Source organism: Mixophyes fleayi, chromosome 6 (assembly GCF_038048845.1).
Source record: "Mixophyes fleayi isolate aMixFle1 chromosome 6, aMixFle1.hap1, whole genome shotgun sequence".
NCBI classification, from domain to species: domain Eukaryota; kingdom Metazoa; phylum Chordata; class Amphibia; order Anura; family Limnodynastidae; genus Mixophyes; species Mixophyes fleayi.
This window is the reverse complement of record NC_134407.1, coordinates 15,199,817-15,214,320: the sequence shown is the minus strand read 5'-3', so window position 1 is coordinate 15,214,320 and position 14,504 is coordinate 15,199,817. Positions and strand designations below refer to the sequence as shown.

Genomic DNA, 14,504 nt, shown 5'->3' with positions numbered 1-14,504 from the left:
GAATGGTAGTGGGAAATAATTTAGGGAGGACCAAAGGACACCTGCAAAGTATTATCTTTGCAATCCAATCTTGGTTGTGGCAGTTTTGGACAAAGATACCGCTCTGATGTATAGAGTGAAGCAAAAATAAGCCCTATCTCTACTTACCCTTTGAGAAATATGCCCCTAAAACCCCCAAAGAGTTATTGGAAAGGAAGAAAACATTCAGGAGTTCCAACAGATTTATCTGTCACAGATACCAATCCTTGTTTATATAATGTATTAATAAATTATAGAAGATTAGATAATTGGCCTCATTACAGAACTGATATATTTTGGAGAACATGTCCTAGCATCTCAGTGGCTAGCATTACTGCCTCACAGTGTTGAAGTCATGGTTTCGGTTCCGACTAGGGCACTAATCAGTGCAGGGTTTGTATGTTCTTCACGTGTTTGCGTGGGTTTCCTCCGGGTGCTCCAGTTTCACCCCACAATCCAAAAAACATACTGGTAGGTTAATTGGCATCTGACAAAATTAACCATAGTGTATACACCAATTAACCACACTCGTGCCACCAAACCAGCTCTGACTATCGAAGCATGGACTCCACAAGACCTTTGAATGTGTGCTGTGGTATCTGGCACCAAGACATTAGCAGCAGATCATTTAGCCCTGTAAGTTACAAGGTGGGTCCTCCATGGCTCTGACTTTTTTTTCCAGCTCATCCCACAGATCGGATTGAGATCTGGGGAATTTGGAGGCCAAAATAACACCGTGAACCCTTTGACATGCTCCTCAAACCATTCCTGAAGTATTTCTGCTGAAAGAGGCCACTGCCATCAGGAAATACAGTTGGGGTGTACTTGGTCTGCAAGAATGTTTAGGTAGATGGAACATGTCTAAGTATCATCCACAAGAATTGTGTCCCTGTCTCCATCGGCTTGCCTTCTTCCCATAGTGCATCCTGCTGCCATCTCTTCTCCAGGTAAACGACCCACACAAGATGTCAAGGAAAATGTGACTCATCAGACCAGGCCACCTTCTTCCATTGCTCCATGGTCCAGTTCTGACCCTCACGTGCCCATTGTAAGCACTTTTGGCGGTGGGCAGGGGTCAGTTTGGAAACTCTGACTGGTCTGTGGCTATGCAGCCCCGTACAATGCACTGTGTTCTGGCACCTTTGTATCATAGGCACCATTTACTTTCTCAGCAATTTGTGCAACAGTAGCTCTTCTGTGGCATTGGATGAGACGGGCTAAACTTCACTACCCACATGCTTCAATGAGCCGTGGGCATCCATGACCCTGTTGTCCTTCCTTGGACCACATTTGGTAGGTACTAACTACTACATCCCCAGAACACTCCACAAGACCTGCCATTTTGGAGGTGCTCTGACCCAGTCGTTTAGCCATCAGAACTTAGCCCTTGTCAGAGTCCCACAGATCCCTACATTTGCCCATTTTACCTGCGACCAACACTTCAGTTTCAAGAACTGACTGTTCACTTGCAGCCTAATATATACCACCCCCTGACAAGTGCTATTATAAAGAGATAATCAATGTTATTCACTTCACCTGTCAGTGGTTTTAATGTTGCGGCTGATCTCTGTATGTATGTGTGTTACTGTGTGATAGGAAATTTAGACTGTAAGCTTCTGGGACTGATTCCATATTCTCTGTACAGTGATACGTTAGATAACTGGTGCAATAAAAATGCAAGGTAATAATAATAAATTATAAAAGGGTACCAACAGTTACATAGAAAGCAAAGGAAATATATATACTCCTAATATTGTAAGCTTTGCAAGGGGAATCCATTCCTGGAACAAATATTTTGCAGGAACTGCATTACAGATCCTCCCCCCTTGTGAATACTGCACCTCTTTCATACTTTCTCTTAATAACCTACAATCTACAGGTTTAAGGGTAGGGTCTTGTCCGTGAATATCCTCCACTCTCTATGATACCAACCAGAGCGAGACCACAGTATGGAAATTCAAAATGAAAAGCAAAAGATCAGGGAACTCATCCAAGCTGCAAATGCGGCAGCAATGATTAACCCTCTCCCAGCTGGAATGTCCTGCTTACAACTGGGTAGGTCTCTGCCAAACTTCGACGCCTCCCAGAGGTTGCAGACTGACAGCAAACATCCCCTTCCATTTCCACAGCCCCAGTGGGTAGAAGTCCTGCCTCCAGCCTGGGCGAGCTGGGGGTTGTTAATTCACCAAGGATCTGATAACGAGCAGAGGAGAATGGCATTTTTCACACTAGACTTGTGCAGCTGAGTCAAATTACACGTTGCTCACAGCCTGTTTATCTCTGTGCAGAGTGAAACCTCTGGTACACCCATGTTTCCCACTGATCACTTGCCAGACAAGAGCATAGTAAGTACCAGGAACCTTACTCTCTCTCCTTCCATATCTTATTTACATGTACATGGTTTGTTTTTTTATGTGATAGTTTGTTTCCTTTATTGCTGTGTTTGGAAAACATTGTCTGCTTTGCATTTTTATCCTTTATTAATTCGCTACTAAAGTCTGCAAACTGTTTGAGAATTGTTCTAGGCAGTCTGAAGTCCTCGGAGCTCTGGGATGGGGGATTTAAATGTTGAATGACAATCTCATCGTGCTGTTGTGTAGAGAGAAAGCAACAGCATGTCTTTATGTCTAAATATGTTTACACATAATAGTTCCTTATTTAGATTATAATGGAAAGATTGTTGTCTTTATTGCTTTGAAGAGTACTGAAACACACTGTCAATAGAAGCTGTGTGGTCTAGAGTTACTGAATAATAACTGAGAACTATGATTGTATGTAGCACAAATGTATTATTCTGCTGAGCAGTCAGATAACTTTATTCATTCAAGTCCTGCCCTAGTGAGCTTACAATCTAATTTCCCTACAACAGGGCCATAACTAGGGCTGTGTGACAGGGGCGACCGCCCAGGGCGCAACGCTGAAGGGGGGCGCAATATAGGAATATTTTAGGTTCATTTGGTTAAAATTGAGGGCTAGTGGGGCGGCATTTGTCTTTCTCGCCCCAGGCGCTAGAATTCTAAGTTACGGCTCTGCCCTACAACCTAACACCAGGGCCAGTTAAGCCACAAGCCAGTCAGTAGCAGTATGTCTATCAGCCCAGAGAGGAAATTGGAGCACCCAGGGTAGAGCCATGTGCAAATGGGGCTAACATGCACAATGAATGCATATAGTGCCCTGATCCAAATCAAAACAAGACCCAATTGCAATGCTGACCCCTGTGCCACCCACGTGACATTAGTTTATGCATCTAAAACATGCTAAAATATCAGAAAAGATGAACAATAACAGAGCCAAGGCTCTGTTATCGTTCATCTTTTCTGATATTTTAGCATTTATGGATAATAGGGTGACTTTACTAGCATTGCGATTAGGTGCTAAATTTATGCTGAATCAGAGCAACCAATCAGCAATTAGCTTTTATTTGTCTAGTATGAAACAAAAGTTTCAGTGGTATTGTCCAAATTTTGCACCTAAATGTAAAGATAAATTTGCCCTTCTGTGTAGTATTTTACAATGTTATTAAGGTAGGAGAATGGACAAGTGTTGGATTTTGGGACATTGGTTTGAATTTTCATCCCTAGTGTAGTATATAGGTTTTTTGGGGTGTTCTAAATATATATCTGTTCAAATCAGGTGACATAATAGCACGGGCAGATGCTGGTTTGTGTGTAGTTCCATTTTATGTACATTATGAAGCACGTAAAATGCAGCTGTAATAGATGTAAATCATGTATTTTGGGTGTCACGCAATGTACATACAGGAAGGTGTTTATAGCGTATGAGTCACAGAAATGGGAACATCAGATATACCAATGCCATAGTAAAGGGGTCTCTGGCTCCAAGAGGTTGCTGTTTTATCTAGTTGGCTGTGGAAAATGCACTGATAAATATGTTGTTACAGTGCTAAATAATGGAAAAGTAGGGATCACAGTCCAATCAGAATTTATCTTTATAATCATCTTAGCTAGTTATATAGGCTTAGCTTTGGTGAGAATACCTGTAGCTGGTAAAAACTGGCTTTATTTTCATATCGCCCATCCAAGGGTTAACGGCTCTGCATGGGGAAGAATATTTACCAAGGATCTTGGCGGTAAAAGTATTGCAGCAATACTTGTTCTGAAGAAAATCATTGAACAATTACTAAATCCTTTGAATAAAGTATTTTATTTTTCTTATTATTTTTTTTTTTAAGTTCTGAAATACTTTTTTTTTTTTTTTTTTTTTTTACATATTTTAAATGTTTTTTTAATTGATTTCTAAAAAAAAAAAGAAGGGATATTTGACAAGTGGAACTGAGAGTGCAAATTTGGGCTTTAAGTCCAGCTCCATATACTGATGCCGTTATCTAGCCCACGCAGGCGCATGTTCAAGAGACTGGCTGGGCCCAGCGGTCACTCCGTGCAAGCTAGGAAATGAAATCGAATGTCTGATTGGTTGCTATAGTTTAGTACAATTCTATGTATATGTTACGTTGGTTTATAACCCTGGTAGTATCTTCTTAAGATTTATGCTGCATTTTGTTTCCTCAACGCTTTTATGAGATTTTCCGGCTTCTCTTGAGGTTCTGTTAACACTGGTTGGATTCCTGCCATCCCTGTGGCAGTAAAATGGTACTGAAATTGAATATGGTAACTAATCCGGCGCAGAAGGACCCCAAATAGATGAACAATAGTATGACGAGTACCGTTGTTCATTCAACAAGTGAAACCAAATTATGGTTACATATAATGCGCTCACCAAATCTAGGTCTTCTAGAAAGTTCTTTTTCTCCGTGCCATAGGTAGATGAAATGAAACCGTAGTACACACTGTGCAAGCAAAATTTCTCGCGCTGCTTAGCACTGTGGCGCCTTGCCAATCTACCATAATAATATGGCGGTAACCTCGCCTATTTCAGGTGTAGGTGAGGATCTTCAAAGTCTAAACTTCTGTTCTGTGTTACAGGAGAGATCTGTTGATTAACTAGAGAAAAATCGTCATCTCTGGTGTAAATGGGTGTTTTTGCTGGAGATAGGGCCTCTCCCTGTTTATCAAGGTCCCCCGCCGTGATTTCGCCAACAGTAGCCTCCGCCGGCAAAGAGATTCGCAGGCTATCGCTCGACGACGGCTTCCCTGTGTAAAGCATGCCGCTGGATAGTTAGGATCATGGAAGTACGTGTACCCACGTAATCCTCCGTATGGCAAACGGGGAGAAAACAAGATACATGTGGGAAGGTATATGAGATGATCACAAAAATGGGATGTACATCAGCATATAATGGAAAAGCCAGAGTCTTTGTGTAAGGATCCTGCTGTTGAAGTTCCGTTGAACAGTCTCTCTGCTACTTCCTATTTTTGTGAATGCAAATTTCCTGTATAGTATTAATTCAAACAAGACATACAAAAAGCAGTTAGAATAAGGCATTCTTTCGTTCAATAGATGAAAAACGGTGAGTTCTTAGATAAATCGGCTACTAAACCCAATAAAATGTATTTTGTTCCCTAAACAAGAATCCACCTTGGTATGTGGTCCCTCCCCACTTGCCTTACAATCACCGACTGAGCCCACCAGGTAAGATTGGAATAGCTGTGAAATGGTGTGGGAAAGTGGCATCTGATGTGATTGCTGTGTTATCTTTTTCGGGTATACCATATGACCTCCCTGTACTGTGCACTCCCTCCTCCTCCTAGGGGTGTGTCGGATGACCTCCCTGCACTGTGCACTCTCTCCTCCTCCTCCTCGGGGTGTGCCGCGTGACCTCCCTGCACTGTGCACTCCCTCCTCTTCCTCCTCGGGGTGTGCCGCGTGACCTCCCTGCACTGTGCACTCCCTCCTCCTCCACCTCGGGGTGTGCCCCGTGACCTCCCTGCACTGTGCACTCCCTCCTCCTCCACCTCGGGGTGTGCCGCGTGACCTCCCTGCACTTTGCACTCTCTCCTCCTCGGGGTGTGCCGCGTGACCTCCCTGCACTGTGCACTCTCACCTCCTCCTCCTCGGGGTGTGCCGCGTGACCTCCCTGCACTGTGCACTCCCTCCTCTTCCTCCTCGGGGTGTGCCGCGTGACCTCCCTGCACTGTGCACTCCCTCCTCCTCGGGGTGTGCCGCGTGACCTCCCTGCACTGTACACTCCCTCCTTCGGGTATACCATGTGACCTCCCTGCACAGTGCTGAAGAGGTCATGTGATGCGGAAGTCAGCAGACCCTGTTCTGATAATAATGGGAGCAGCCACAAAGGGCTGCAGGGGGCCACCTGTTGGCCACTGCTGGTGTAAGTGTTACTCTCAGTGTTTGTTTTTGTTTTGTATGTTTTTTTTTTGCCTCGTTCAACATTATGAAATATTAGATGTAAAACCTCCCAAACCACCACAGAATTTTTTTAAACTTTACTTTGAATACTTTTAAGGTGACCAGACCAAGAAATTGTACTCTGTAATAGTCCACGTCTTTGGGGCTTGTTGTTTTGTTTTTGTTTTACATAGAAGATTATATTTTACAGAACATGAGTGTAGTGTGTATCAGACATCATTCCCATTTGCAGACTGTGTCTATCATTTGCTTACATTTACATTTGTGAGTGATACTCTTTGAAAAGGAAACTGTAACTGAGACTCCTGATATATTTTGTGTTCTCTGAAGCAATCAGGCTGCAGTTTCAGCAGTCAATGAGCAGTTAAGAGGAGAACTAGAGCTAGATAATCGACTATCCATGCATTGCAAATGCGCTGTAAGCGCTACATTATCTTATAAATGAGATCACAGCACAAATCTGAAAATAATACATCACAGAACAGCAAATATTGAGAAGACTCCAGAAAGTATCTCACATTGTTTAGAACGTATAATGGAAAAAAAGTTGAGTAATGGTCCCCAGCCAGTATATTTTAGTGTTTAGAGATATTTGATGCCAAATTATTCATTTAATAAGGATTATATTATATTGTATACATATATGTAATCCATACTTGCCAACTTTTTTCAGATGGCTTCCGGGAGCTGCGGGAGGGAGGTGGGCGTGTAGGGGGCGGGGCTCCGCCAATCGCGTCATTTTAGCCCCGCCCCCGTGACGTAATGACGCAAATCGCGTCATTTGACAGCAGGGGGCGGGGCCAAATGCCGCGATTCCCGGTGAATCGCGGCGTTTGAACAAAATTCTGCCCACTTCACTAGGAAGTGGGCAGATCAGGGAGATTGCCACACTCTCCCGGGAGTCCGGGAGACTCTCGCGAAATGCGGGAGTCTCCCGGATATTGCGGGAGAGTTGGCAAGTATGATGTAATCTGTATCCCCTTTGATATTATATTTATCATTTAATCATGATGTAATCTTCATAGTGATGCTGATCTATTAACGTATACAATTTTGATTATTGGATATTAACTCCTATATACATTTAGTTACCAATAAATAATATTTTTTAAATCCTTCTTGTGATAAATGTGTATAGTCATATTGTGGGTTTCATTTTCCCAATAGTGCATTTTGTGCCTCTGTTTTATTTTTATAATTTTTACAGTTATAATTCTTGTTCTACATATTTTGTTACCCAGTTTCATATTGTAACACACAAATGAATACCTCCCAATTATCCCTGTGTTCTAACGGTCCCTATTTTTCTACTCAAATTGGAAAGAGAGGTGTTGCCCATAGTAGCCAATCAGATTCTAGCTGTCATTTATCTAGTACATTATAGTTAATGATAGCTAGAATCTGGTTTCTATGGGCAACACGTCCATCATCATTTATTTATATAGCGCCACTAATTCCGCAACGCTGTAGAGAGAACTCATTCACATCAGTCCCTGCCCCATTGGAGCTTACAGTCTAAATGCCCTAACACACACACACACACACACACACACACACACACACACACACACACACACACACACAGACAGACAGAGAGGGAGAGACTAAGGTCAATTTTTGATAGCAGCCAATTAACCTACCAGTATGTTTTTGGAGTGTGGGAGGAAACCGGAGCCCCTGGAGGAAACCCACGCAAACACATGGAGAACATACAAACTCCACACAGATAAGACCATGGTCGGGAATCGAACTCGTGACCCCAGTGCTGTGAGGCAGAAGTGCTAACCACTCTCTACTTCTCCTTATTACCAATAAATAAATATTCAATAGTTTGTGTTGTACCAAATCAGATAAATAGGCTGCTGCAATGGATATTTATATTAAATGTTATTTATTCATAAAAATTCAGAACATATAAAATATTAAAAGTGGAATAAACCCCTAAAACACAGATGATACTAATGACCTCAGAACAACTATTCAATTAATACTGCCGTTATGTGGTATACTGAAATAACATAGGTAATGAATCCGAATCAATAGAATATCTATCCGAATATATTGCTGGAGCTAAGCACATTCGTTATAAATTCAAACGAAGTTATACAATATCCAAAATGTAAAATAAAGCAGATGCTGTATCGAATATTGTCCAGGGACCAACCTAACTGCCAATCGTCCAAACTTAATTGGAAGTAAATGCTGGATAAAGATAAATTTAACAGGGTATATATACATGATCCGATAATCCCAGAGGACTTGAAAGGGGAACCGAGATGAAATTCCACACAGCTCCGTGTGCGTAGCTATATGGAACACCCACAATGCTGACAAGTTAGGCGGTGTATAGACACCTCTACCTCCGTACAACCAAGTTGTAATCTAGCACAGCGCTGTGTGCACCGCTATGCAAACCGCCTACAATGTAGTGAGAATCGGCAATGTTCAAACTCCTCCTCCCCCCAAACATGGGGAGTACCCCGTCTGTGATCCCAAGACTATCCAGACAGCAAGACCAAGAAGTTCAAACGCAGGAGGCGTAGGTTCCGATGAAAGGAATATGCAAGTCGTTAGTAGTAATAATGATGAAGTCTTAAGTGCTTCACGCTCCTAATAACAAAAAGCATCCACATAGAGCCAGACGCGTTTCATCGCCAGTAGGGCGATTTCACCAGAGACCTCCTTATTAGAAGGTTTGCTAAATCTACCGCTGAGTCTCTCTCTGGCGCCTAAATGTATGGTATATTGGCATTTACCATTTATAATATTATTATGTTTTAGTAGTTTTTTTGGGGTTTTCGTAATCTGTTTTTAGTTGTGTGTGTGTGTGTGTGTGCTTTTGTACCTGAAAACCTGCCGAGGTGTACGTTGGTGCAAGCACTGGAAAAAGTGCCTTTTTTGTGCTTCAAGCGTAACGTGTCCCTCTTGGCTAACTGAGATTCTGGGAGGTTTATAAATCTCACTGAAGTAAAGACAGATCCAGCTGTCAAAATTGCAATAATAAAAAGGTGAGGTAGAAAAGGAGGGACCCGAATGTTAAAGTGAACAGGAGAGGCAGCACACTACCGAGGATGGGCAAGCATTGGCGCCCTAGGCAAATATCTTGTGCCCACCTTGACAGGAAACCTTTACGTATATAGTTTGTGAAAGTTATTAGTAAACCACTTGTATTTTAGGTTAAGGGTTCCTTTAAAATTAGATTAAATGTTCTGGAGACTTCAGGGAAGGAAAAATAATGACGCTCAAACCACCGCCTCCTGTCAGTATCTGATTAAGAAATCCAAACAACTGACAAGGAAGCAATTGATTGAGCTATTGGCACATGAAAGCGATACAGAGTGAGTCACCACATGGGCTCAATCACTTAGGAAGGAAAGTTTGAAAGAAGCTGTTGTTACATTTGCATCGTATCGTGTATTTTTTAATTGAACAGTTGGATCATTGGGGCACATTTATCAATATTCACATAAAGTGAAAAGTAGTTTTCAATCCTTATCGCAATGATAAGGATTGAACTACTTCTCACATTTATGTACAGCCCTGAACAGAAACAGCAGTTCCGAAAAACTGCTGTTTCAGTGATAAAAAAAAATCATACTTACCCCCTCTTCGGAAGCGCTGTCTCCGGGTCTTCTCTTCACTCTTCAATTGCGCATGTCCAGTTCCAAGCACACAGATCCCCTCTCTGTCTCTGCAACGATAGTAGCAGAGAGAGCGCGCTGAGTGACAGGGAGGGATCATGTGATCCCTCCACACATGCGCTGTCCAGCTCTGCTCTTCGGAGCAGAGCTGACAGCATTAGATTTCTTCCATTCGGATGATGTACGCCAGCCTCAGCTGGTACATTAACATGACAAGTTCCCGAAAAAAATATTTTTTCGGGACTTGTTAGATTGCGGCCAGGAGCAGTCACCATTCTGTTGAATGGTGACTGCTCCCAAAAACGAAGAGGTATGCAAAGCAGCAGATATCCATGATATCTGCTGCGATGCCACCTTAATAAATTTGCGGAGGACACTGTGGGACCTTAATGACCCGTTAAAAGCACTATCGTGCTTTATTAAATATGTCCCATTGTCTGCTGTGACAATTCCTAGATTGCGCCCCCCCCCCCCTCTCCCCCCCCTGCCCCCCCCCCCCTGTCCGTTGTGCCTCCACCCTCACTTCTCAATGTTTAATTATAGCTGCAGGTGCCCTGATTGTTCTCAGCTTCTGTCCCTGAAGGATAAGTGGTTTTATTGCCCAAGCAACACATTCCTATAACTCAGATATGTTCTTCAGAGTAATCTTTATTACAGCTCTGCAAGGTTCTCATCCTTTGTTCGTAGTGAAGATCACAAAGAGTGTCTTAGATGTCATGTGCACAGTAAATAGTTTATATCCAATTTGTTTTTACCAGAAGTACCTCATAGAAAATAACTTACTGTGTTTACATTTGATAATACTACAATTGTGTGTTTTTGTTGTCAGCAACCTGAAACATAATTACATACGCAATTCAAATACATAGATTTTGTGCAATGTTTTGAAGATACACAGTGGTTCCTGATACCAGCGCTGTGGTTGTGGGATTTATTCCAACCAGGGCGCTGCCTGTACATGTGTTTCACTGACTCTGGTGTTCTCCTATGGTTCAACTGTATAATAATCTTATTTATTAATCTCTATATAGTGCCAACAGATTATGCAGCGGTTACAGAGAATCATTGGCATCAGACCATGCACCAGTGGAGCTTACAATCTATATTCCGTACCACACAAACACACATAGACATTAGGGTTAATTTAGTCAGAAGACAGTTATTCAACCCGTATGGGCTAGATTTACTAAGCTGCGGGTTTGAAAAACTGGGGATGTTGCCTATAGCAACCAATCAGATTCTAGCTTTCATTTATTTAGTACCTTCTATAAAATGACAGCTAGAATCTGATTGGTTGCTATTGGCAACATCCCCACTTTTTCAAACCCGCAGCTTAGTAAATCTAGCCCGTATGTCTTTGTGGGAGAAAACCTGAGACCTGAAGGAAACTCACGCAAACACGGGAAGAACATACAAACGCCACACAGATAAGTTACTTGACTCCCAATTAAACTGGACCTAGTTTCTGTGCCTGTAGTAGGGCAATTAGATTGTAAGCTTCACTGGGGTGGATGTTAATGTGCCTGAATAAAGTCCTGTTTGGCAAAACCCATAGGGCCTGTTTCATTAAGGAGCACAAAGTGAATGCAATTTGCTATTCTAAAATTGGACAGAAATTGCATATTCAGGTACAAGCGGATCTCCAGAAACGTTTCTAGTTGAATACGGATATAAGTCCGCTCTGCCTGTACAGAACGTGCCGTATGTAGACAGACACAACATGCTACAGGATTCACACAATACATATGTGTAATATAGTCTCATCGGAACCCACAGATGAGAAAATTAAATATTGAAAGACATTCACACACGTTAATAATCTAATCAATAATAAAAATACGTTTGTCGCTCCTTCCCTGTTCTGCCCTTGAATTCGTAGGCAGTCGTAAGTGTCATTTGCGTTCGAAGATAAATTGCAATCACTGGCGTGAAAGTCCGTTTCTGAATTATTGTATGTAAAATATGGCACGTATCAGGATTTACGATCCTTAATTAATCAGTCTCGGTGGCTTTCAGCTGTATGCGCCAATTAGTTTAATATTCAGGATATATTTTTATTTCTTTTTGGGTTTGAACTCTTGACATCTTTGGTGAAAGCAGCTGAATGGAGAGACTCTTCGATTGGGAAATCGAAATGGGTCTGAGACAACCCACAGAACCCCAGAGATAAATGCTGAATGTTGCCCTGTTTAGGGAGATTTGTCCCCAAACCTGCCTGTAAGCGGATAGTATAAGTATAGATGAGATATAGGTGCGTCATGGCAGGGGATCTAGCATAGTTTTGGGGCATAGTCTACAGTTGTCACTGAGGTGCAATGTTTATTTTTATGAAAATTTTTATTTTAAATTCTGTGCAAAGGAAATAATGTTATATATTTGGAATTTACACACATTCAGGTTCTGCAGCATCTCTTTGTTCTTACCGGAAGGAGAGAAAACTGTCTGTTCCTGTTAGACCTGTGATTCCCATGTGACAGATTTCTATTGTAAAAGATTGAAAACCACAGATACTATAGGGAACATCACTTTGTAACAAAACACGTATATCTTATTCTGGATAACATGTGAAATTGGATAATGCCAATAGTATCCACCCGTTTGTAAGATGGAAAATTCTGCATTCTGTATTTTCTGAACTATATTGTATGATGACCTGATTCGGGTACGTGGTTTAGGGCTGTGTTCAGACTACCTACCTTGGGTCTGTTTTCATAGGTTTCTGCTGAATCACAAACTTGGAACCCTAATATTGTCCCTTCCTGGGCTGGAGCTGCAGCTCAGTCTACCTTCTGGTCCTGGTGAAGGCCATTTAGGGCAGTTGGATGACCACACAGAGTCTTAAACCTTAAAGCATTCTCTGAAAACCTACCACTTCGGGCAAGCTTATAAAATTCCTCAACTAGCATCTTAACCTCCGTAGGTTACCCTATTACCACCCTCTGCGCAGTTCACACAAGACAACAGCCCTCTGACCCCTTGACCAACATTGCTGTATGACTGGATCATATGGCCCACTAAGCACTTTTTACCTTTGCAATCTGGCCGATCCAATATGTAATATGTAGCAACATTGCCCACATTCGGCCCTTCCTCTCCCAGGATGCCACCAAATCTCTCGTCCACTCTCTGATCATCTCCCGCTTGGACTACTGCAACCTTCTCCTTATCGGCCTCCCCCTCTCTAATCTCGCTCCCCTTAGATCTGTACTTAACGCCGCTGCTTGGCACCTTAGTACTTGGTCCTGTAGGCCGATCTTTTTCACTTTTTAAGATTCCAAAACGATCCTTTGTGCAAATCTGTTATAAACAATTGTTGTAGGTTCTCTGGTTTCACCTCACAATGACCTGGACACAGAACAGGGGGGCGCTGGTCTACGTCCCTACGGATATCTCATTGAGCGCACAGAACAATTCTTTTGTACTGCACAGCAGTTACTCTGTCATACTGAAGTAAGGAACAAAACAAATCTATTACACCGGAATACATATACTCTCCTCACCAGTTGTTTATTTTCATTAACATCGGACACGACGTTCCTGTACTGTCTGGTACACTGGTACCCAGGGGAGAAGCTTTGTGTCTTAGCCAGTGGCAGTGAAATACATTGCTTGGTAACAGTGGCTTGTGTGTGCCCAACTGCGAATCGGTTAAAATCATCTGAAGGCGCAGTATCCTATACATGCAGAAATGTCCCTGCAGAAGACGATAATGAGACGATCTAGTGTTTGGCTGTGTCAACAAGGCCCTTTCACCACCTCAGTGTCTGCTGTTATTTTTCTATTTTGTCAATAACCGTTGACCTTTCCTCTCATAACGTTTAACTTATTGCAGCTAGAGAGAGGTTATTTTTGGCGTTGGCTGTTTTACAGACACACTGCGCTTCCTGATAGCTGGAGATCAGAATCTCTCCGACTTCACCTTGACGCACATTCATTCTGTGGTCCGGAACGTGTGAGAAATGCTGAGGTCTCAGCGGTACGAGACCAGGTTTCCCAGAATGATGCCTGGAATTTGTTGTCTATAACAAATGTCATTGTTATAGACCTGACAAACTGCATTTTTATCACATGCATCTCATGTTCTGTGTACTGGGGACAATGCTCGTACAGATTATGGTATGTAGCTTAAATCTAATTGATGGGAAGGATTTAAAATACAATAGTGGCTCCATATTTGTGCCTCAGTGTTGTCACTGAATGGACGGCTGCAGTCTCTACTAATCGCTCTGCTTCCACTGTGCATGGTCTACGGCCTACTGTACTTCCCTAATGTTTCAGGGATATCATCATCATCATCATCAACATTTATTTATATAGCACCAGCAAATTCCGTAGGGCTTTACAATTGGGATATTTATGCAAATACACCTAGGTGCCACATAAGGAGGCGTGTCCTGCTCTGCCCAAAGCAGTGTGCCTAGCTCCACCCATGGGCGCGTTTAGCACCCCCACGTGGAACTTACAGTACTGCCGTGCCTGACGGTGTTTATGCATGCTTGCCTTCATCATCATCATCATCATTTAATTATATAGCGCCACTAATTCCGCAGCGCTGTACAG

The 14,504-nt window shown here is 42.4% G+C and overlaps 1 protein-coding gene across 2 annotated transcripts in view; it reads left to right on the top strand.

Annotated features, from left to right (window-relative positions):
* The first annotated feature begins 2,150 nt into the window (after positions 1-2,150).
* Positions 2,151-14,504, top strand: part of LOC142160858 (prominin-1-A-like) — a 78,510-nt gene continuing 66,156 nt past the window's right edge. For both annotated transcript variants that reach the window (XR_012693322.1, XM_075215894.1), the window contains exon 1: positions 2,151-2,363. The gene's annotated coding sequence lies outside the window, so the exon portion shown is untranslated. The remainder of the gene's footprint in view (positions 2,364-14,504) is intronic.